Raw genomic sequence first — 26,056 nt, forward strand, 5'->3', positions numbered from 1 at the left:
GTATTAATCACATTGATAGGATTTTGGTCAATGTGATCAATCTGGAAGACTTATATCTAAATCATAAGTTATAATTATAAATTAATTTAAAAATTCTAAAACTATTTAAATAATAAAGTACCTTGCCAGTTGAGAGGTCATAGCATCAAACCCTGCGAATTGAGAGATCATGGGGTCATACAGGACATGGGTCAAAACCTGCCAATTAAAAAATCATGGGGTGAAATCTCCTCAACCCACTTACGGTTAAGCCGTACTTATTTAAGATATTTACCTTTAAAAAATAAAAATTACTATTTTAACAACAAAATTTCTAAATTAAATAATTTTTCATTATCAACCAAATTCTACGCAATCTAAACAATCGTGAATCCAATGCCCTCTTGCCCTTGTTGACCTTAAGCACTCATGCAAGTATCCTAGGCCAATTAGGCGCTCCCTCATAGTCATGTGCGATCATATGCTTATTCGCTGGCTAGCTCACGTGCGCCATTATGACGCAGGGTCCCATGGGACGATTAGCTGATTGGCCATCTTGAATTAAAAAAACGATTACATTGTGATATTATATTAATTATATACTCAATGGGGAGTCTGGTCCCTACCACGTTCTTGCAATGCTAGTCATTCACGCGGATAACAAATTTATCTTATTTCAATATTATTAAATTATAGGATAATTATCCCAATTTCGCGGGAGGAAACAATTAAGAAGGTTTCATAAACTAAATTTGTACCATGTGATTGATTAGAGATTCCTCTTAGTCAAAACTTGCATCAAACACATGTATAATGTGTTGGATTAGATATTCCTAAACAAGGGCATTCAGAATGCGGTGTATTAGATATTTCTAGAGGCAATGATTGCATCAAACGCATTTTACCTTGTAATATGTGGAATGTATCGTTTTACAATATTTTTTTACAGAAAATATGCCATATAAGGGTTTTAAAATAAGTGTCTATGGAAGTTTTTTCTTATAAGTGGAATTCGGTTTATATTATATTTTCTTATAAATGGAATTGGCAATTGGTTTTATATCATATTCTCATATTCTCTTTCTTTTTATTAGTGGAATCGACAATTGGGTCTATATCATCATACTCATGACACACACACCTTTTCCACAAACATAAGTTAATAAGGGGATTTGGACCTTGAATCTCATAGTACATAATACTTTATATCACGACAACCGCCAATTAAGCTACCCCTTGAGGGATATGTCTAGGTAACCCTAAATTTTTATGGTGCATTTACTAAATCAAGATTGTATAAAATGGTTTATTACTAAAATTTGGCATTATCTTGATTTTCCTTAGATAAGAGGAGGTGACATAACTAATTTCCTCCAAAGTTGACATGACTAGTTTCCTCCATGGGATTATAGTTGGAAACTACTTCAAAAAATATGGAAATTGCATCTATATGCTAGTTGATGCATGGATTCCACTTGTGGTAAAAGGTATGAGGAGTTAATGTAGTTTTTGGCAAGAATAAATGATTTGATCAATGCTTATTCCTATTCGTTTAGTTGTCCCTAGTTCTATTGCTTCACGTTCTGAATTTGATTCCTTGCGATAACGAATTTTCTTCCTCTACACTGTTGCAGGTACCTTTGTTGTTCTTTTGGTTTCATTTGTGTTAGAAATGGCCTTGGTGCTATCCTCGTACATGTGGTTTTTCAAGGCTTGTTGGGTAGCACTTTCTAGTAGTTGTGAAGGTGGCAAGGTTGAATGAAGGATTGGCCCCATGGTTTGAGGCAGTGAATTGTAATACCTCTCCCCGACCTTGAGGATGTAAAGATATGTACGTGTGATAAACAGGATGGTGATCCAAGGTTTATTTAGGGGCATACGTGCCTATGTAAATATGTTTTTATATTTTTGGCGTCGGCGTGCCCATGAATATACGCATTTAAAGTTTGTGAGGCTTGGGAGGTTGGAATTATAATTATGATATATATATAAGTTGACTGCAAACCAACCCCACGAAAAAGAGTATGGGTGGAACAAAGCTCCATCGAAAAAAATAAATAGTTCAGGTGTGATGATGTTTTGGTGAAAAGGTACTAAAGCCCATGTGGCTTTAGAAGGTGCCACGTAGCAAGTGATAGCCATGCATATAAAAATGAATGGATTTTCTAAGAAAGGAAGTTAGTTGGTTAGTTGTTGGTTATTAGGGGAGGATGCATCTTGGTGTGAGCCCTAGAGGCTCTAGTTTATGGCTAAGGAGTTGAATAAGTTGATTCACTCTAACAACTATGGAGTTCTAGTGGAACTCGGTTTGGTAACCAGTAGGTGAATTCATAGATCGAGGATTTGTAGCTAACTAGGTTTTGTTTGAATTATGGCTAGGAAGTGGAATTGGTTGGTTCACTCTAGAAACCATTGAGTTCTATTGGAACTTGGTTTCATGAATAGTAGATAAATACAGAGATTTGGGGTTTATAATTTATTGGGTGATGTTTGGTTTGGCCTGGAAGGATACCTAAAAACCCTGTTGAGCAACAAGATCTTCTAGAAGTCACAGAGATGAGACCATCTCGAACTGGAAATAAGATGCTTAGGAAGGTGGTGTCATGAGGCCCGAGGGACCAATATGTGTAGAGAAGGGGTTCACCACTTAGGCACAAACTGATGGTGGGCATGAGCCTACTGTTGGAGGTTAAGGTTGTTTGGATTGGTACCTTAACTGATGTTTGTTTTCTGGTACTTTGTCTATATACTATAGCCCATGAATTTGATGTCGTAGCTCATGGGTGACATGTAGTCGAAAGATTATGAACCGCATGGTTTATGATTGGGTGAAACATGGAAGGTTTGTAAAAAATTGGCCTTTCGTTTTAGATAAGTATCCATGTGTGGTCATTTATGTTTAGGTTCCATGTTTTATAAACACTGGTATGTATTTTGTACTTATTATTAATTATGTTGTGAATAATTTATTTCATGAGAATAATTATTAATTAATGTGTGCATGTAATGGATGGGTACTCATTGAATGAGCATGTAGTTATGCATTACATAATTTACATATTAATGTGAGGTATAAGTTTTTTATGCTTTTCCTAGAAGATTTTATATAACTCGGTTTTGGGTGTGTACATAGTGTTGCCCAAGGGGGGACTGATCAAGAGCCCAAAATTTGCCAAAAATTCAAAGTTGTCAGAATGGTTTAGAACCTGAATGGACACGTATATCTCATCATCCTGATTCTGACACAACTCGTTTTGCATGAAACAGACACCGTATGCTCCCAGAAACGTGATTTTTTCACTTTGTCAATCATGTAAAAAAATTTCAAGTGACTGACAGGGATGCTGACTGGGCATCTGTAATGCCTATGTGGAAAGGGGAATATTCTTAGAATATTCTTCGAATACTCTCAGAATATTTTGTTTCGTTGGCATCGTCCTATTGGTCCATTTGTTTTTGTTTGGGCCAATGAGGAGGTGACATGTGGCTAAGCCTGAGGCCGCCACATGTCCTCCTAATGGCACTTTAAAATTTTGTATGGTAGATAGGGTGGAGGCTAGGATCGACCCCACAACCTCCCATAGCATAGCGCCAAGACTTACAAAAGCACCCGCATGTTATTTCTTAACCATAAGGGTGGTGGTTTTTATTTAACATTGAGTGCCGCAATGGTTGGGGGGGTGGCGGACTTAACCGCCACCCCATGTGAATACCATCCACCAACATCAAATGGTTATTATAACCACTAATGGTCACCTCCACTGATAATCATAACCAAAAATTCCAATGGCTCCGCATGTGAATGCTCCTGCGCAAACCACTAGGATGTTATGTGACCGCCAGAGGGAGGGGGCTAGTGTCAGGGGCTAGCCCTTGGGCGCATGGTCCCCCATATGACTGATCCTTTAGTTTTTAGGCCTCCGACAGAAAAATTAACGGTCCTACAAACCTGCTCGATTTTCAGCAAAAATTTCACCCAGTTAGAGCGCTCAGCAGGTGAAATTGTAGGATGATGCTGAATTTTGTGCAATTTGTAGAGCGAATAGTGGAAAAACTAGGAGAGGTCATAACTTCTCTAGTTTTTGACCAAATTGCGTGCAAAAAGAGGCTAGGTAGCCATTTGTGGAAATTCTGAATTCATTGGAGCGGGTTTTAGAATCAAAGGAGCACTTCTAGATAGGATTTTTGTAGATTGAAGCATATGGGTGTCATGGTCAACTAGAGTGTTGATTCAGTTTATGGAGGAGTTTGAACATGGAGATGACCTTGCGGGGCTTTTCCAGCCTTGATGTTATTTCTGTAACGACTATTACATCAGTGGTGTAGCTTTTCTTCCTAGGATGATGCTGAAATTTTATGTAATTTGTAGAGCGAATAGTGGAATAACTAGGAGAGGTCATAACTTCTCTAATTTTTACCAAATTGGGTGCAAAACGAGGCTAGGTAGCCCTTTTTGGACATTTTGGACTCATTGGAGTAGGTTTTAGAATCAAAGGAGCACTTTTAGATAGGATTTGTGTAGATCAGTTGGCAAGCGAAATTGTAGGATGATGTTGAATTTTGTGCAATATGTAGAGCGAATAATGGAAAGACTAGGATATGTCATAACTTCTCCAGTTTTCTGGTGGGCTCCAGTATTGTAGCAATAATGCTACAACTCCTGGAGCTCCCTATCTCTAATTTTATCAACCCGGTAGTTCGTACAAACTTGGAAGCGACGGTGTTGTATGCACAAGTACTAGCTCTTGTCGCAGCTGTCACTTGGTCAGCTGGCACAAGTCCGCTAGGGCTCAAGCCAACTTCTATAGGCTCACAGAAGAAGCTTTATGAGTGATGGATGAAAGCTATCTTGAAGGAAGCTAACCTACTTTGCAAAAAGGAAATGGAAAGCCAACAAAGCATAGAAACCCTAATAAACCCTAATTTAACTAGCTTGACCCTTACAATGCAAAAACGTGAATGAAACTTCTACCAATGATGCTATTACATGCAGTGAGTTGAAATACATGAATCTAAGCTACTTGCACTTGAAAAGACATGTTTTTGTATTTTGTCATTAAATGGTTGGGTTTATTGTAATGGTGCTTTTGATTAGGGTTTGGTTGTGCAGGAGCGGTTGGAATGGAAGGAAAGCATGGACAAGGTCAGGATGGCTAAGGGAGGTCCCAAAGGGTCTCTAGCATCGATCCCCAGAAGTCTACCACGTTCGGATGCTCAGCAACCGAGTTTGCAGACTTCTACAGGAAGTCTGCAGGGGATCCTACAGGAAACTCAGGGGTTTCTACAGGAAGGCTGTGAAATTCTACAGGATGATTGGCCGTGGGAGTTTTGGGAGATGGCGAAGTGTTGGAGTGGTGTGGGAGGATAGGTGAGATGGAGATGGAGCTAGTGATGGCTCAGGAGCAGAAAAATCAGATGGAGGAAGAGTGCATGCAGTGGTTTGATAGTTGGAAGGATGGGATCAACGAAAGTGTAAGTAAATGGAGCTAAGTGAATAATGGATGAGTTGGAGGGTAAAAGAGCTGGACAGAGGCCGAATGAGTGACTTGAGGAGAGATCAAGAAGAAGAAGAAGAAAATGGAATGATATGGAGCAGCGTAAATGAAACAAATGACTTATACACCAAAACGAGGATTCATTAACCTATGATAACTGTGCCATGAAACCTATGAACAACAATGGAAAACCAAGAAATGAAACTCGTGCATGGAAGTGAAATGTAGAAGTATGGATCTGTGTCAAAAGTGCATAGATGGATCTTCAACGTAAATGTCTATGTTGCAACTTGCATGGAAGTGAGAAGAACTGCGTTTCTTTTTGGTGGCTGATGTAGACTTCACCCCAATCCCTAACAGAGATGACAGTGAGCCTTTACAACCTTTTTCTGGAGCTCCAATAGATTATATCTATCCTCTTCTAACCTAAGCAGCTGGAAACAAATTCACCATAAACTAATCCTATCTAAGCTCATAAGAAAGTCTAAATTAACAAACTGTAAATTCGAATTGCATGGTAAAGTAAAACTCAAAGTGCTGGAATGAAATGCAACAACATTACAACACTGAGGAGATCTATTGCTCTCAGGTTGGGCCCTAACCTGAGAGCTATAGCTCCTTGAGAAAACTCAGAACTAAATAAAAATCTGCCTTCTTTATTCATAATCTGATGTCATGCCAAATTGGCTTACAAAAAGGAACAAAAACCGAGCTCTAGCTCGTACTTCCAAATTACAAAAGCAATACAAAAGTTCAAAAAAGCTCCTATCCAAGGCTACAGCCTCAGTATTTATGCAAAATGATCATCCAACAGGTGTCCTTGATTTGAGGAGCTCGGTTGTCCAACTGAAGTCTAAACTGTTGATCCTGTAGGACAGTCATAACTGCTGTTCCTGTAGAACAGTTATAACTGCTGTTCCTGTAGAACAGCTGGCTGCCTCTAAGCTCGGTGGGGAGATGGATTGGAGCTCGGAGCTATGGTGGGAATCACGAGGAAGGTCCCAAGACTGTGGACATCCTCTCCTAAAAACCAGCAGTGCCACCTCACTGTCTCCTTGTCTCCTTTTCACGTGGTCTTTTCTCCCTTTTAATGCCAAAAACCTGAAAGCATCATGCATTAGTCACGTAGATAAAATGTCTACCCTTCTTCCTACAAATAACACGAATAAACTAAGAAATGCATGCATAAGCAATAAAAAGTGAATGGTTTGAGCAAAGCAAGTAGGCCAAATGAGCCCAAATTATACCAAAAATTGGGGCTCATCATCACCCCACAGCTAAACTATTTGCTCATCCTTGAGCAACTTTGCCCTGGCTCCTCGTCTTTGGCCGAGAACTAGAGCCCAGAGCATGCTTTTCCTTCCCTGTTTTTGGTGGTCCTGCCTTTTCTGCCGAGGGTGGCGCTGCTTCCTTTCCTATTTTTGGCGGCCCTGCCTTCGCTGTTCCTGGTGGTGACGACGGTGGTGCTTCTGCCCCCTTCCCTATTTCCTTGAGCCAGGCTTCGGAAGGCGATTGGCCTATTTTTCGTGTCCAGGAAGTTATTTTTGGGCTCCCCTTCTCGGGGGTGGTTGATGTTTTAGAGGGGGTTCTTAGACTGGGTGAAGTAGGGACATCCCCTAAAGTGGTTTGGCTGCCGGGTGGAGGCTGTGGCTTGCCCGTGGTAATCCGCTTGCTTCTCCCGGCCTCAGATGGTAGAGGGGTCTCCCTCTCTCTCTTTTCCTTCGGCTTCGGAGGTGTACTGAGGGCAGCCAACGTCGCTGCTGCCTCCTTTTCTAGAAGACCAGCCTTCTCTTTCTTGCGTTTTGCTCTCTCAGAGCTCCTTGTGGAGGGTCCCTCCTTTTCAGATTTCGGGCTTCCTGTAGAAGACCCTGCTTTGCCCCCTTCCGGGCCTCCTGTAGAAGGTTCTTTCTTTCCCACTTTTGGGCTTCCTGTAGAAGAACCGACTTTAGCCACTCCCGGGCTTCCAGTAGAAGGCCCTCTCTCTGTCTTCAGGCTTCCTGTAGGAGGCTATTCTTCAATGACTTTCGGGCTTCTTGTAGAAGCCCCTTTTTCCAATTTCGGGCTTCCTGTAGAAGCCTTTGTCTCCGTTTTTTGGCTTCCTGTAGAAGCCTGTTTCTCAACGATTTTCGGGCTTCCTATAGAAGCCTTGGTCTTTTCTTTTGGGCTTCCTGTAGAAGCCTGCTCCTCAATGATCTTCGGGCTTCCTGTAGAAGCCTTCGTTTTTGTTTTTGGGCTTCCTGTAGAAGCCTGTTTTTGCTTTCCTGTAGACACAGGGGTCTCCACCTCAGCTTGCTTGCGTGCTTGAGTTTTGCTTTTTGTTTTGGTTGTAGGTGCTGTTGAGGTACTTGGGCTGAAGTGGGCTACCTCAGCTTTGTCCATTCTGCTCTTCATCCTCTTTTCCCTTGCTGACAGGAGAGGTGTGCCACCTTTTTCTTGGTCCTCCTTTTCCTCATGCTTCTTCCTTTGTTCTTCGGCCACTGCTTCGTGTTCCTCACTGCTGGAGGAACCCGTTTCTTCGATCAACATCTTAATGTCCCCATCTTTGGTTAAATTGCGGAAGGATTCCCACGAAAGGGGAACCTTATATGAATGCAATGCATCCTCCACAAGAAGCTTTATTAACCCATGGTGGGCTATCTGATCAGGTATGCCCTCTCTTAGCTTTGTAGCACACTCCATTAGAGACTGCAGGAGGTAATAAGGGATGCTCAGTTTTTGCTCTACAGGAAGGTCAATTCGGTGCCTCAACTCAGTGAGTAGCCGAAAGTGATATGCATACACGATGCTGAAACGCCCTTCACAAGTAATATATTTCATGATTTGCAAACTGACTTCATTCCAAGGTGGCAATAGACTCGTTCTTCTCACCCCGTTTTTATCCTCCGAGAATTCTTCCTCAGGTGGAAAGAATTCCTTCTTTGCTTGCTGGCTCAGCTTTCTCTCGTCCTTGTCCCATGGCAGACCCATAGGGAGTTCTGTGATCCGACTGATATGTTCTGGGGTGAGCTTGAGGCTCAGACCTCTGAAGTTCACTGTGGCCAGTGTCTAGGATTTAGGCTTCAAAGCCTGCAAGAATTCTTCGGCTACTTCATCATCGTAGCCCTGCAGCTTATCACAAAAAGGCATCCATTGTGCTCTGGTGAAGAGCTCTACCACTGCCGGGTTTTCCCTTAATTTAGTGGACTCAGTGGGTTCCCGTCTTATAAAACCACCCAGCATGATGAACACGGTCGTTTTGATTAAAGGTGGCAAATGCAACAGAGATTTGGTCTATTAAGACAGAGCATGCACATAATCCACAAAATTCAACATAGTCTACTTATATCGACATCCTGTAGAACGATAGCATAGGCACAACAAACAACAATTCCACCAATATCTTTATGACCCGACTGTGGACGATGGTCTTGCCACTTTTACTAACCAGTTGCATGCAAAGTTCAGGGTTACCTCTTTAATTGGCCACCTTTTTGCGTGAGGCACCCGCTTCCCTGTAGATGACTGTGTTCCTGTAGATTGCGTTCCTGTAGACCGTGTTCCTGTAGAACTGCGCTCCTGTAGAACTGCGTTCCTGTAGAAGCAGTGCGCAATCCTCGGGGAAGACTGTAGTTGGCCCGCGCTTGAGGTGTGCTTGACCAGCGTTCTGGTAGCCAACAGCTCGGTGTATCAAAGTGCAGAGGAGATCAGAACAACCACCCGAGTTCGAAGTGTTGGATGATAAATGCATGCGCATGATCTAGCCGATTGGATTTTGAATCGGCGCAATCCGTGGCGCAGGGGATGAGCTGTCCCCGCCGGACCGTTGGGCGACGTCATCCATCATCCGCCTGCGTATTCGCTTGCTGCCGCATTCATTCCCACAGATTTGCCGCCGCCTTTTCCTGTTAAACTCATGCTTCTGACGAGAGTGTTCTCACGTGCATGCCGTTCATTTTCTTTGTCGTGGCCGCCACCCACACATCCAATTACACTTTAACTAGCCGACGTGGCCAGTCGACTGGCTATACGGCTGCTCAACCATTCAATTTTACGCTTTGCAAACAATTTCCAAGTAAGATTCATGCGATTTGATGGAAGGAAGGGTTAAGACACTTACCTGCGTGGCTGCACACGATTTTTCCAGTTCTTGGACGATGGTGAGTGGATCTACCTGCTGCAGGCGACTTACACAGACCCAGAGGCTCGTGGTTACGGCTGCCAACGATGGAGTGGATGTTTTGCTTGCATGCGCCCGCGTTGCATTTCAGATGGCGGTGCTGTGAATGGTATCCACTCGAGCAGGTTGAACTGTTACAGGATCCCCGTGAGGTGTCTCGTAACAGTCCTTTCTCCTTGGGTGCATGCTGCACGACGGAGGTTCTGGCCTTTCAATCACGTTCCCGGAGCTCTCGATGCCTGCGGTATGAGATCCTGGCAGCATTTATTTAACTTTGAAAATGGCTTTTCCCGTGAGAACTCATCGATCTTCTTTGTTGGTGCAGGGAACTTGGTCGCATGTCGACAAGGATGGTGGAGCAAGGTGACAACATTGTGCAGGGGTGCTAATAGAGGCTTGCATGCATCCAACCCAATCCATAGTCGCTAAATCTCCTTTTAAGATGAATTCTGGCCATCCAAAACTCCTACAGGAAGTTTCCTGTAGAACACAGAGCTTCCTGTAGAAAGTTCGGCCTTCCTGTAGAAAGTCTGTACTTTCCTGTAGAAAATCCGTGCCTTCCTGTAGAAAGACTGCATCTTCCTGTAGAAGATTCAAACCATGATAAAATTGCGCATACCTTGAAAAACATGGGTACCCTTTGGAGGAGGTGCTGGTGAGGTTCCTTGACAGCATGATAAGGACCTTTGGCTCTGAGTTGAAGGGCTTCCTCTCCTCCATAGAACATCTGCAACCTGCATGCAATTTTACCATATTTTGCTTATTGTTTTTTCTTTTTCTTTTTTTTTGAAAGATAACAGGGGCGCCTCAAAGAGGTTTTCACCCATGCCATCTGCCCTGAGCGCCTCAGAAAGGTTTTCACTCAAGGATCTTTTTCAAACCTTTTTCTTTTTTCTTCTTTTTCTTTTTTTGAAAGACAATAGGGGCGCCTCAATGAGGTTTTCACCCCTACTACCTGCCTTGGGCGCCTCAGAGAGGTTTTCACCCAAGGATCTTTATTATTATTTTTTTTTTTTCTTTTTTTTTTTTTATGTCCTTCAGGGTATGCCAAAAGTAGAGGCAGAACCCTTCTCTATGACCAATACAGATTTCTCCATAGTCTTGATGAACTCCTGTCTTGAGAGAGGTCTCCTGTAGATCTTCAACCGATGCCCATTGACAAGCATGGGAATGGATTCCTCATCAATGGTTCGAATGAGGACAGATCCATTGTCATGGCATTTCTCCACTGCATATGGTCCTAGCCATCTGGTTCTCAGCTTCCCCTTGAAATCTTTGTATCTGGAATCATACAACAAAGCCCAATCTCCCGGCTGAAATTGCTTTTCATGGAGATGTTGGTCATGCCCCACCTTTCTCTGAAGTTGAACCACTTCTGAGTGAAGGAGGGCCTGCATTCGGTGCTCATCCAGGCCATTCAACTGCAATAGCCTTTCTTGTTGTGCATGGCTGAGATCTAGGTCCAGCTGAGCTGCCATCCTCAAGGTATTGTATTCAAACTCAATGGACAGCAAAGCTTTCTTCCCATAGACCAGCTCATATGGTGTGAAACCGGTGGTGGTCTTCCAAGTGGTGTTGTAGGCCCATGTGGCTTCAACCAGGCGGTCTGCCCAGTCTTTTCTGCTGCTGCTCACCACCTTAGTCAAGATCCCTTCTAATGCTCTATTGGTGACTTCCACCTGCCCATTTGCTTGAGGGTGATAAGGGGTGGAAGTCCTATGCTTGATCTTGTGATGAACTAGTAGATCTTCAACCAGGTTGGAGGTGAACTGGCTCCCTTGATCGGTGACCAGCTCTCTTGGATAGCCAAACTTATAGAAGATGTTTTCCCTTAGGAACTCGGCCACCTTTTCTTCTGTTGCTGCTTTGATTGCTTTGGTCTCTGCCCACTTTGTCAAATAGTCAGTACACACAATGATGTAAGACCTTTGCCTCGAAGAGGGGTTGATTGGGCCCACAAAGTCCATGCCCCACTTCTCAAATGGCTCAAGAGTCACTTGAGGTTGGAGAGGCATCTCATCCCTTTGGGTCGGTTTCCCCATTCTTTGGCATTGGTCACACTGACTGACATATCTTCTGACATCTTGATGAAGTGTGGGCCAATAGTAGCCTGCCTGCAGGATCATGAAGGCAGTTCTCTTTGCTACAAAATGTCCTCCACAAGGCCCATCATGACAAGTGAGGAGGATATCAAAGACTTCCTCCTCCCTTACACAACGCCTTAAGATCTGATCGGGGCCAAGCTTGAACAGATTGCCCCCGATCCAAGTGAATGAGGCACTCTTTCTGATGATTCTGCTCTTCTCTCTGGAAGATAGGTGTGGAGGGAACTGTGCTGAAACAAGATAGTTTGCTATATCAGCAAACCATGGAGAGAGTACTGAAATAGCAAACAGATGTTCATCAGGCATCTGGTCGTCCACTGTTCCATCCTCATCTGTAGACAAATCCAATCTAGATAAAAAGTCAGCAACTACATTTTCTCTACCTGGCTTATCAACAATGGTCAAATCAAACTGCTGCAATAAAAGTAACTATCTAATAATACGAGCATTCACATCTGGTTTATTCATTAAATATCTAATAGCAGCATGGTTAGTATGTACAAAGGTTTGGTAGCCAGTAATATAATGTCGGAACTTGTTCAGTGCATGGACCACAGCCAAGAATTCTTTCTCGGTTACAGTGTAATTCAGCTCAGCCTTGGACAAGTTTTTGCTAACAAAGTAAATGGCATATGGAAGTTTCTGCTCAACTTGTCCTAAAACTGCACCTATGGCTTTGTTTGAGGATCCAGTGTGGATGTGGAAAGGTAGGGCCCAGTTTGGACCTCTCAGGATTGGGGCTGTCAGCAACTTGTCCTTCAATTCATTTAAAGCCCTCTGACAATCGTCAGTCCATTTAAACTCCACATCTTTTGCCAACAGACCAAACAATGGCGAGGCTAGCTTGCTGAAATCTTTAAGGAATCTTCGGTAGTATCCTGCTAATCCCAAGAAACTCCAGACATCCCTTACCTTTTGAGGAGGTGGAACCCTCTTGATGAGAGCAATTTTGTTAGGATCCACCTGCAATCCTTGGCAAGAAATGGTATGGCCTAGCACGGTCCCTTCAGTCATTAGGAATTCACATTTTTTAGGACTAAGGGATAAGTTCATCTCGGTGCATTTGGTTAGGACTTTTCCCAAGTTGGACAATGCTTCTTGGAAGTTGGCCCCATAAGGAGTAAAGTCATCCATATAGATTTCTACTGCATCATGGACCAGCTCCGAGAAGATGCTCAGGACAGCTCTCTGAAAGGTAGCAGGAGCATTGCATAGCCCAAAGGGAAGGACTCGATAGGCAAAGGTACCCCAAGGACAAGTGAAGGTGGTCTTATCTTGGTCTTCCAGGCTGATTTGTATTTGGTTGTACCTGCTAAACCCATCCAGGAAAGAGAAGAACTTCTTTCCTGCCAGTCCATCCAACACTTGATCTATGAAAGGTAGAGGGAAATGGTCCTTCTTGGTAGCTTTGTTCAGTTCTCGGTAGTCCACACAGATTCTCCATTTCCCATTTTTCTTGGGAACCAACACTAGAGGGGACACCCATTCACTATCGGAGATGGGGTAGATGAATCCGGCATCCAGCAGTTTCTGCAATTCTTCCTTGACAATGTCCTTAAGGGCTGGATTCATTCTCCTCTGAGGTTGCCTAACCGGTTTACAATCCTCTTTGATGTATATATGATGGGTACAGACCGAAGGATGGACTCCTTTCATTTCCTTATAGCTCCAAGCAAAAACATCTAGGTGGTTGGCAAACAGACTACACAGCTCCTTTTCCTGGGAAGGAGATAGGGAGGAGCTGATCTTCAATGCTTTCTCAGGGCCGAACTCCACATTCTTGACTCTGGGAGTAACAGGGTTGGTTGTACAAAGATCCACTAGGGTGCTAGCTTGGGCATCCTCCACCAATTTCTCTAAGGGTAGTGCACTGGAAGGTGGATTCTGGATCAAGGTCTTGATCAAGTCATCCTCGGTTGGGGGGTCTCTTCTAGTGGTATCTAAGGTGCAAAAAGGTGCTGAGTACACCTCGTCTTCTTCTCCTTCTTCCAACCAGAGTGGTAGATCATGCTCTAAGGAGGGTTGGGCAGGAGGATATAGGACTAGTTGCTTGGACATGGGACCATTTTTGATGGTCATGTTTCCTGCACGACAACTTATGTAAGCATCTACAGTAGCTAACCAAGGCCTTCCCAAAATGAGAGGATATCCAGTAAGCTTTGCCTTTGGTTGCAGAACCAGGAAGTCTGCAGGGTATTCCCAAGAATCAATAGAGACCATGACATCCTCCACAATCCCTTCGGGAGTCACGGTGGAGCGATCTGCTAATTGCAGTACTGTCGAGGTCTTCCTCAAGGAACCCTGAAGATTGAGTTTAAGCATGGTAACCCTGGTCATCACATTAATGGCAGCCCCCAGATCAATCAAGGTGTGAGGGATAATGGTGCCATTGATGTGGACATCTACTACAGGACTTCCAGGATCTAGGTACTTTGGGCAGATGACTTGTCCTAGCATAAGGTCAGACAGTTGTCCTATGACATTGATAGTTGAAGCATCTTTCTTCCGTCTGCCTGGATGTTTGAAACACTTCTCCTTAACCAGTTTGTTGTATATTGGCACATCCTTGATGGCTTGGAGAAGTGGTATTTTTACACACAACTGCTTGAGCTCACCCAGAAGCTCATCTTCTTCTGGGTTAGGTTGTGTGGTGGCTGTTAGTCTCTCAAGAAAGGGTGGAATAGCCTTTGGTTCACTTTCCTGTTTATCTTCCTCATCCTCCGGGGGAGGAGGTTGGCGATCTGGTAGAGTCTTTCCAGATCAAAGATTGATCTCCTGGATCTCCACAGCATAGGTAGGGCATGAGGTTTCCCCAGTGTATACCTGCTGGGCTTGTCTATTGTTGGGGTTCGGGTTCGGTTGAGCAGGCATTTGAGGTTGCCTTGGAGGAGCAGGAGGTAATGGTTGAGGTTGAACTGGTGGTGGAGGCAAAATGGCAGGAGGAGTGTTGTATTGGGGCCTCCACCCCGACTGAGGTGCATTCCATTGAGGCTGCGGCTGGGCATGTGAGTGATATGAATGAGAAGTAGGTTGAGCGGGGTACTGAGGTGGGTAAGACCATGGAGGAGGCATGGACCATGAAGGATGAGCAGGGGGACCCCAGGAAGGCATGGGAGTCGACTGGTTGGGGTTGTAATAAGCTTGAGATGCCCCTTGCATCCCCTGCTGGTAAGGCCTAGATCCTTGTGGCCTCCTTTGGTTGAGGTAGTAGAGAGGTTCGGTGGGAGCTTCTGTCCCTTGGTACATGGCTTTAAACCCAAGTAAGGTTGGACACTGATTTGTGGGATGGTCCACCTCACAAACGAAACACACTTCAACCGAATGCAATGGACATTCGTTCTTAGGGTGCCTCCTTGTGCACCTAGGGCAGAAGACGGCCAAGGCTCTCTCAGCCTCTTCTTTCTTTTGCTGAATCCTGAATGTGTCAAGCTGCATGGCAATGGTTTGTCTCACCTCACTCTTAAGATCTTCTAGTTGATTTGCAAGCTCATGTTTGGAGAAAGGGACACTAGTCGAGAGGTGGTTTCCTCTACCTCGTTTCCTAGTTGCCCTGGAGTGGTTTCTAAACACAGTCTTGATGTCCTCATAAGGCAGTTGGTAAATATCCCCCCCAGCTAACATGTGAAGGGTATCTAAGAGGTCTTCAGGGACCCCTCGGAGTAGGACCAACTTGAGGGATTCAGGGTCAAGTGTGCACCTGGCCCGCTTATAGCTTAGTTGGAACCTCTCCTCATAATCCTCTAAAGACTCATCATTTCCCATGGACATCTGAAAGATTTCCCCCTTTGTTTCCTTGGACCTACAGTAATCCCGGTACTTGGTGTTGAAAGCTTGCTGCATCTGAGCCCAAGTGGTGATACTATTCCCAGGTAAGCCCATGAACCAGCGTAGTGCTGCATCCTTAAGAGTGGAAGGGAAAAGTTTCAACTTTTGCTCATCTTCAGTGTAGTCATAGGTTCTACAAAGGACAACAAACTCAAACAGGAAGGTATCTGGATCTTCAGTGGTCAGCCCATGGAAGTGAGGTAAGGCGGAGGGGCTAATGTTCTTCATTTTCATCTCTCCATTGGTCTCTCGGATGGGGAAGGCACCTTCTATTCTCTCATCTTCTCTTCTATTATCAGCCATAGCTTCAAATGGAGTGGTCTCTAACTCTTCTTCTACTATAGGGTCTTTGGATATCTCAGGATGTTCACCTATAGGTTCTTCTAGGTCACTGTCACCAAAGAAGAGAGAAGGGTGACTCAGTGATGTGGTGGGGGTGTTTGGTAGGAATTTGCCTGATCTATCTCGGTTCCTACTAGGCATGAAATGGAAAAGACCTTCTTTTTCTTTTGATTGCTTTTGCTTTTTTTCTTTGGTACCTGCAAAACTGAAACAGACTGATATACAACTAACTATGAAAAATGCAGAATTAGACTGAAAGCAGGAAAAAACTAATCTACTTTGCTCAACTGAAATTGCAAGAATGGAAAGGCTAGTCTACGCTTGCAGAAAGGAAATGCTAATCTATGAAAGCAGGAAATGCTAATCTATGAAAGCAGGAAATATCTATGCTACTTTTGCAGAATGGAAATGAAATAAACTACTTAGCAGAAGGTAAGAGTAAGAAAGTAGAAGAAAAGCAACATTTACTAATACTCTGACGCTTCCCCGGAAACGGCGCCAAAAAGATGGTGGGCTCCAGTATTGTAGCAATAATGCTAAAACTCCTGGAGCTCCCTATCTCTAATTTTATCAACCCGGTAGTTCGTACAAACTTGGAAGCGACGGTGCTGTATGCACAAGTATTAGCTCTTGTCGCAGCTGTCACTTGGTCAGCTGGCACAAGTCCGCTAGGGCTCAAGCCAACTTCTATAGGCTCACAGAAGAAGCTTTATGAGTGATGGATGAAAGCTATCTTGAAGGAAGCTAACCTACTTTGCAAAAAGGAAATGGAAAACCAACAAAGCATAGAAACCCTAATAAACCCTAATTTAACTAGCTTGACCCTTACAATGCAAAAACGTGAATGAAACTTCTACCAATGATTCTATTACATGCAGTGAGTTGAAATACATGAATCTAAGCTACTTGCACTTGAAAAGACATGTTTTTGTATTTTGTCATTAAGTGGTTGGGTTTATTGTAATGGTGCTTTTGATTAGGGTTTGGTTGTGCAGGAGCGGTTGGAATGGAAGGAAAGCATGGACAAGGTCAGGATGGCTAAGGGAGGTCCCAGAGGGTCTCTAGCATCGATCCCCAGAAGTCTACCACGTTCGGATGCTCAGCAACTGAGTTTACAGACTTCTACAGGAAGTCTGCAGGGGATCCTACAGGAAACTTAGGGGTTTCTACAGGAAGGCTGTGCAATTCTACAGGATGATTGGCCGTGGGAGTTTTGGGAGATGGCGAAGTGTTGGAGTGGTGTGGGAGGATAGGTGAGATGGAGATGGAGCTGGTGATGGCTCAGGAGAAGAAAAATCAGATGGAGGAAGAGTGCATGCATTGGTTTGATGGTTGGAAGGATGGGATCAACGAAAGTGTAAGTAAATGGAGCTACGTGAATAATGGATGAGTTGGAGGGTAAAAGAGCTGGATAGAGGCTGAATGAGTTACTTGAGGAGAGATCAAGAAGAAGAAGAAGAAAATGGAATGATATGGAGCAGCGTAAATGAAACAAATGACTTATACACCAAAACGAGGATTCATTAACCTATGATAACTGTGCCATGAAACCTATGAACAACAATGGAAAACCAAGAAATGAAACTCGTGCATGGAAGTGAAATGTAGAAGTATGGATCTGTGTCAAAAGTGCATAGATGGATCTTCAACGTAAATGTCTATGTTGCAGCTTGCATGGAAGTGAGAAGAACTGCGTTTCTTTTTGGTGGCTAATGTAGACTTCACCCCAATCCCTAACAGAGATGGCAGTGAGCCTTTACAACCTTTTTCTGGAGCTCCAATAGATTATATCTATCCTCTTCTAACCTAAGTAGCTGGAAACAAATTCACCATAAACTAATCCTATCTAAGCTCATAAGAAAGTCTAAATTAACAAACTGTAAATTCGAATTGCATGGTAAAGTAAAACTCAAAGTGCTGGAACGAAATGCAACAACATTACAACACTGAGGAGATCTATTGCTCTCAGGTTGGGCCCTAACCTGAGAGCTATAGCTCCTTGAGAAAACTCAGAACTAAATAAAAATCTGCCTTCTTTATTCATAATCTGATGTCATGCCAAATTGGCTTACAAAAAGGAACAAAAACCGAGCTCTAGCTCGTACTTCCAAATTACAAAAGCAATACAAAAGTTCAAAAAAGCTCCTATCCAAGGCTACGACCTCAGTATTTATGCAAAATGATCATCCAACAGGTGTCCTTGATTTGAGGAGCTCGGCTGTGATCTATTGCTCTCAGGTTGGGCCCTAACCTGAGAGCTATAGCTCCTTGAGAAAACTCAGAACTAAATAAAAATCTGCCTTCTTTATTCATAATCTGATGTCATGCCAAATTGGCTTACAAAAAGGAACAAAAACCGAGCTCTAGCTCGTACTTCCAAATTACAAAAGCAATACAAAAGTTCAAAAAAGCTCCTATCCAAGGCTACGGCCTCAGTATTTATGCAAAATGATCATCCAACAGGTGTCCTTGATTTGAGGAGCTCGGCTGTCCAACTGAAGTCTAAACTGCTGATCCTGTAGGACAGTCATAACTGTTGTTCCTGTAGAATAGTTATAACTGCTGATCCTGTAGGATAGTCATAACTGCTGTTCCTGTAGAATAGTTATAACTGCTGTTCCTGTAGAACAGCTGGCTGCCTCTAAGCTCGGTGGGGAGATGGATTGGAGCTTGGAGCTATGGTGGGAATCACGAGGAAGGTCCCAAGACTGTGGACATCCTCTCCTAAAAACCAGCAGTGCCACCTCACTGTCTCCTTGTCTCCTTTTCACGTGGTCTTTTCTCCCTTTTAATGCCAAAAACCTGAAAGCATCATGCATTAGTCACGTAGATAAAATGTCTACCCTTCTTCCTACAAACAACACGAATAAACTAAGAAATGCATGCATAAGCAATAAAAAGTGAATGGTTTGAGCAAAGCAAGTAGGCCAAATGAGCCCAAATTATACCAAAAATTGGGGCTCATCATTTTCAACCATATTGGGTGAAAAAAGAGGCTAGGTAGCCATTTTTGGACATTCTAGACTCAATGGAGAAGGTTTCAGAATCAAAGGAGCACTTCCAGATAGGAATTTTGTAGGTTGAAGCATATGGGTGCCATGTTCAACCAGAGTATTGATTGAGTTTATGGAGGAGTTTGAAGATGGAGATGACCTTGTAGGGGTTTTCTAGCCTCCATGTGCTTTCTGCAATAACTATTATATCAGTGGCGTAGCTTTTATTCCTCTTTTCTCTATATGTGTTTTGGAGAAGAGACTTGTTTATGTACTTCAAGTGGTTTATGGTAATGTTGATGATCTTTGAAGTTGGAGAATGGGGTCTTGGTGTAAAATGCCTATGATTGCTAAAATTTTACATGTTTGAATGTAGGTTAACAAGTGTATGGAGTGATAACTCTTGTAGAAGTTGTTTCTTTGAAGGAGAAACTAACAATTCCATTTCTCAGCACTTTATGTACTCTTTTTTTTCTAAACATTGAGCATAATGAGAAGGGGTCATACCATTAGAGCTGATCCAAGGAGATGTAGCCCATGAGGGGTGAAATCCTTTAACAATGGCTAGTGTATTACTTATTGATGCATGCTTCCATTCAGTGTTTTAATTTCATTTTTAAAGTTTTTCATGGAATTAAGTTAAGAAAACACACATAAAAATTCATGTTTTTACTTGCTATTTTGGAGTACATACCTCAAGCACATTTTTTTATTCTGAAGAGGATCTTAGCATAGAAAGCTAATGTTCCACATTCATATCAAGTTGGTATTAGATCATTGGTTTTCTTTGTGCAAGGAGGAATTGACTGTTGTTTGCAAGTGAATGTGTTTTGAAGCTAAAGTGAGGAGAAGGTTTTGGAAAGCAGAGCAAGATTGCTACAAGCTCTACCATCAGTCCTACCTCAAGTTGCAATAGAAGCTTCAAGCAAAGAATGTCCTAAGGAGGAGAGTCTACAAGAATGTCAGAGGATGTGAAGGCTTTTAGAAAGGCTTTCTTAGACATGGAAAAAATGGTGAAAGTCCTCTATGAAGAGAGGAATACCAAATTCCAAGGTGAAAGCTCTAGAACTCCAAGAGGAGAATGTTATCTAAGGGAAGAAGGTAACAAAAATGGTGATAAAACACCATCTTCTCCACAATATTCATGTTTTTCTACAACTCTTATGAAAGATGCCAGTGTAGAAAGTCCCTCAGAGAAGGTAGATGGACAAGTTTGTACCTATTTTCCACATGATGTGGAGGATGAGGTTCTATCAGCACCCAAATTCAAGGAGTTGAAAGAAGAGAGCCAAATAGTCAAAGAGGACACATCTTGAATCAAAAGAGTGTTTGAAAACATCTTTGTATATCAATCAAAAGATGAGGCAAATGTTAAGCATTTACGTTCTTCTTCTTTGCATGAAAGTGTTTATGTAAATTCATTTGCAGCCTTTGAAAAACATAGTAAAGGCATTGGATCCAAGCTCTTGACCAAGACGGGTTATAAGGGAGGAGGCCTTGGAGTAAACCATCAAGGCACTAAAAATCTTATTGAGGCAAAGGAGAGGCCTAAATATGAAAGCTTAGGCTATGTTGCAAAATAATAATGGTCTTATAGTGACAACTCATGGGTATCATGTTCATTTTGCCATAAAAAAAGGACACGAGGAGGCAATATGTTGGGATCTACATCCAGAATTGGTACGCACTTGGTTCCTCAAGTATAAGGAGGACTTGAAGTGCAAAACATCTCCAAAGAGAGATGAATAAGTTGAAGAAGAAACGAAGCCAAGTACTTCTTGCCATGAAAGTTCCTCATGCAAGAAGTGTAAACCAAAGGACAACAAAAAGAGGTATAATCGTCCTATTAATTCAAATGCTTTTCATAATGGAAAACAAAATGCTGATTTGAATAACATGTTGAGGAATGTATTTCCATGCACCTTTTTCCTTTCATCAAACCATTTTGTAGATAAGTGCTATAAAAGGAAATAAATCATTAAGAAGATGTTTATGTCTAATGGAATTGAGACTAAAAAGAGAAGGTATCATCCAAGGCTAAATACATGTGAGCCAAAATAAGCTCAAAAGAAATTTTGCACTCACTGCAAAATTAGTGGGCATTGGGTCGAGAAGCGTTGGAAATTGTTTCCACAACTTCATCCTGGAAAGGGCAAGCAAATTATGCAAGAACCAGAAGAGGAAGCAATAAAAGAAAAAGTGGCGCAAGATGCGACCATCCCTAAAGCAGCTTTAGAAGAAGAAAAAGTTCAAATAGAGGGTTCATTTACCTGGTTGGGTAAGAAATGGGCGAACTATTTATCCAGCTAAAGTTTGTAAATCTTTGTTTTGCACTAGTTTCATATCCCCATAGTTTGGCAATTTATAAAAGTGATGTTCTTAAACAAATCACTTATATGCAACATTGTTTTCTTTGGGCATTGTTATGCTAGTTTGGCTTATTGATAGTCAAGTTTATTCCATCTTGTAAAATGAATTTCTATTTGTAATTTAAGAAAGCATTTTAAAATTGTTGTATGAGTAGTTGCAGAACATTTAGTATATTACAAATGTGTTAAGCACTCAAGTTATACAAGTATTCACTATGTGAAACTTGTTTTGGTTCATTTTTCAAAGTATTTTCGGGATATTATCCTTAATAAGGATTTTGCAGAAGAGTGCTATGGAATTCTTTTTGGGAAGGATGTTGTTGTGGATGGTGATAGTAACATGGACAAGCCGAGAAGAACAATGAACTTGAATTCTTGGTCGGGTTATATTTCAAGTTCATCTTGAGAAAGAGATAAGACAAGTACAAGTCAAGGCACTACAATCATCGATTGGATCAAGCTTGGAAAAGTGAATCAACTGTACCTTCAAATGTTGAATAATTGAAAGTGAACTTTTTGGGACCAAAATTTTTCAGTGGGGAAGAGTGATTAAGAGCTCAAAATTTGCCAAAAATTCAAAGTTGTTAGAATGTTTTGGAACCTAAATGACCGCATAAATCTCATTGTCCATATTCTGGTGCAACTTGTTTAGCATGAAATGAACACCGTATGCTCCTAGAAATGTTATTTGTTCACTTTGTCAAACACGTAAAAAAAATTGTAGGTGGCTGACAGGGATGCTGACTGGGCATCCGTACTGCCTAGGTGGCAAGGGAAATATTCTTGGAATATTCCTCAAATATTCTCAAAATATTCGTCGAATATTCTCGGAATATTTCTCAAATATTATCAAAATATTATGTTTCGTTGGCATCGTCCTATTGGTCCATGTGTTTTTGTTTGGGCCAATGAGGAGGTGACACATGGCTAAGCCTGAGGCCACCACATGTCCTCCTAATGGCACTTTAAAATTTTGTATGGCGGACAGGCTAGAGGTCGGAATCAACCTTAGGACCTCCCATAGCACAACGCCAAGAGTTACCAACGCACCTGCAAGTTGTTTCTTAACGATAAGGGTGGAGGGTTATATTTATCATTGAGTGTCGTAATGGTTGGAGGGTTGACGAACTTAATTTCCCCCCCATGTGAACACCATCCACCAACATCAAATGGTTATTGTAACTGATAATGGTCACGCTGCCGATAACCATAACCATAAACCACCAACATCTCCGCATGTGAACGCTCCTGTGCAAACTGCTAGCATGTTATGTGACCGCCGGAGGGAGGGGGATAGCTGCTGGGCACATGGTCCCCCATATGACCGATCTTTTGGTTTTTAGGCCTCGACAGAAAAATTAATGATCCTACAAATCCACCCAATTTTTGGCTAAAACGTGACTCATTTTGAGCACTTGGTAGGAAAAATTGTAGGATGATGCCAGATTTTGTGCAATTTGTAGAGCGAAAAGTGGAGAAACTAGGAGAGGTCACAATGTCTCCAGTTTTTGACCAAATTGGGTGCAAAAAGAGGCTAGGTATCCATTTTCAGACATTCTGGAGTCATTGGAGTAGGTTTTAGAATCAAAGGAGCACTTCTAGATAGGATTTTTTTCATATTGAAGCCTATGGTTTCCATGGTCAACCAGAGTATTGATTCAGTTTAGGAGGAGTTTGAAGATGGAGATGACCTTCAGGGGTTTTCCAGCCTCCATGTGCTTTCTGCAATAGTTATTACATCAATGATGTAGCTATTATTCCTTGTTTCTCTATATGTGTTTTGGAGAAGAGACTTATTTATGTACTTCAAGTGGATTGTTGTATTATTGATGCTCTTTGAAGTTGAAGTATGGGGTCTTGGTGTAAGATGCCTATGATTACTGAAAGTTTACATGTTTCACTCTAGGTTAACATGTGTATGAAGGGATAACTCTCGCAGAAGTCATTTCTTTGAAGGAGAAACTAACCATTCCATTTCTCAGTACTTTATATACTCTTATTTTTTTAAACTTTAAGCATAATGAGAAGGGGTCATGCCATTAGAGTTGATCCAAGGATGTGTAGCCTAGGAGGGGTGAACTCCTTTAAGGATGGATAGTGTATTAATGATTGATGCATTCTTCCATTTAGTGTTTTAATTTTATGTTTAAAGATTTTCATGGAATTAACTTAATAAACACACATAAAACCTCATGTTTTTACTTTCTATTTTGGAGTACATACCTCAAGCACATTTTTGTAGTCTGGTGAGGATCTTAGCATAGAAAACTAATATTCCACATTCAAATTAGGGGATATGGACATTACGAGCTGGTATCAAAGCTCGTGTTACAACAATGGGCTTGCATGGCCCGAGAAACCATTTCCAGGGAGCTTACAGGTTGTTCATAAATTGTTTGACAAAAGTCATAGTGGTGGAAGTGGTGGAAATTCCCCTAAAATTAGTTACAAAAGGGCACCTAACAAATCTTAAGGGATTTGTAATTTAGAAATTAGAGGTTTGTGTGCGAAATTTAGCTATAAAGGGATAAATTCATATAGTATAGGCACATAGGGGTGACAAGAAATTTCTCGTCAACTTAGTTGTGGAAAATTCCCAACCATTTACATGAAAATCCTCATTGGAACAATGGTTACAAGGTGGTATCGAAATTAAACACGTGAATATGAAATGGGTATACATTAATTCACTTAAAGAATTCCCAAAATAGGATAGGTTCTTGGGGAGATGGAATCATCAGTGAAAATTTCCATTGAAAAAGTTGTGGATGTATTTTGTCGTAAGTTCATGGGGAAATATTTGTAGAAGCATAGTCCCAAGAGTGGAGCACTACAATCAACCCTAGCCATTAATCATAGTGGATAGACCAAGACTCTTGATGGGGAGGGGTTTGTGGAAGCATGAAAAAAGTTGGGTGATGTCAAAGCAGTCAAATGGCAAGATTTGGGTTGTAGATCGCATTGGACTTGGAGGGTGCTAGTAGCCCTCACACAATTTGTAGCCCGAAAATTGAAATTGTTATAAGTGGTATAATAAAGATCATAATGGTTGTTGGATCCCATTGAGTGTAGTAGGATAGGTTAAATGTTGCATAAATTATAGTTGATGCCAAATCTAGGCCATTGATCACGTTCAACCTAGATCGTCCAATCCCATTAGGGCATAGGAGGTAAGTTAGCTGCTAAGTAGTTTGGAGCCTATCAGTAGTCAATCGGGGTGATTAATCACACATTTTTTGAACTATCTGATCTCATGATGGGTGCAAGGCCATTTAATGCCTGTGCATGTTGCAACACGATATATTTTTGGGCTATCATGTCAAAGGGATCTTGGTCGTTAGATCCCATCGTGGTGTAATTTTGTTTTAAACCATATGCATATCTCTATCTTGTCAACCATTTGATCAGTAAAATGAGATAGGTCATCACTATGTTGAATAGGCAGAGTGGACCTAGCTCGCGAGCATGTCCACTCTACCACCACCACATGGAAGGTGTAAGTTTTAACCCTGTACAAAAATTACCTACAAATGAACTCTAAAAACAAAAAATAAACAATGACGAGAATATAAAAACAAATACACAGAGATTTTCCCTTGGATCCCAACACTGTGGCTACCAGATTAATTTTTCATTATGTTCCTTTCAATGTTACAATATATGTATATACCCACAAAAGAATTCATAAGCCTCAATCCATTAACCCTGGATTAGAACATAATCGTAGTTCCCTTGACCGGAGCTACAAAATAATATGGGCAAAAAACCATCATGCCCAAAACCATGTGCAAAACCCATGCACAAAACCTTAGGTAGCTCCGCCCACCTAATATACGGTCCAAATTTTTTTTCTCGGGGTGATGCCTTGGACCCTGTATAGAGGGGCTATTGTCACCCTAAAACCCCTCGACAAGGGGGGTTGTGCCCCCAATGTGACCCCCCTTGTTGTGCTTGACGAAATAAACATGGTGGGTTGTGCTACTAATCCTAGAAAGAATATAACGCACACCTAACATTCTCCCACTAGTTGTTTTCTTGTCCACATAGGGGGTCCTAAGAGAGCTTAGCCATTGGTTGTTATGTGTCATTTTATCGTATTAGGAAAACTCCCATCGGTTTGTATATTTCGCTATCCACAAATGTATCCCAAGAACATTCTACTACAAAGTTAGAATCCAAATAATTCTAGAGAAAGTGGAATTTCTAGATCATATGGTACAAAACCCTGATTTTGGATATATTCATAGTTTTCTAGTTAATTTTTGTGCATACACAGAGAAGATTGTTAATGCTTGCATATAAGTACACACTGACTTCCATTATGACCCACGAACATGAATTAAAGTACGTAAAATAAAAAAGTAAATTCTAGAAGCATTATTGGTATCATCTATCCCAACCAACAAGCTTCAAATGAGTGACTATTCAGTACTGATTCCTCCTATCATGGAGTAACTCCCCTTCCTTTGTGGTATTTCTATCCCACTAATAGTGGATCTCATCCCTTGGAGAATGGATCGATAACCTCTCATCCTTGGCCTATAAAGCTACTACAGGTCCGAGGATTAAGAGAGGATTGTTGGAAGTAGGTTTTTGTTGTTGATATTAGGTTGGAAAGGTTTTCTTGCAAGGGAGAGGGTTGGAGATTGCAGAAGGGGTTTGCTACATCAAGGCTACATGGTTGTAAATCTTTTCTCCAGTTTTATGAATGTAAGCAATTTTCCTTTCTGAGTTACATCTCCATTGATTTAATTTGTAGGATTCCTTGATCACCTACATAAGTTTTGGTTGA

This window comes from Pinus tabuliformis, chromosome 8 (assembly GCF_031772625.1).
Source record: "Pinus tabuliformis cultivar Carrire ecotype Pingquan chromosome 8, CPIR1, whole genome shotgun sequence".
Lineage (NCBI taxonomy): Eukaryota > Viridiplantae > Streptophyta > Pinopsida > Pinales > Pinaceae > Pinus > Pinus tabuliformis.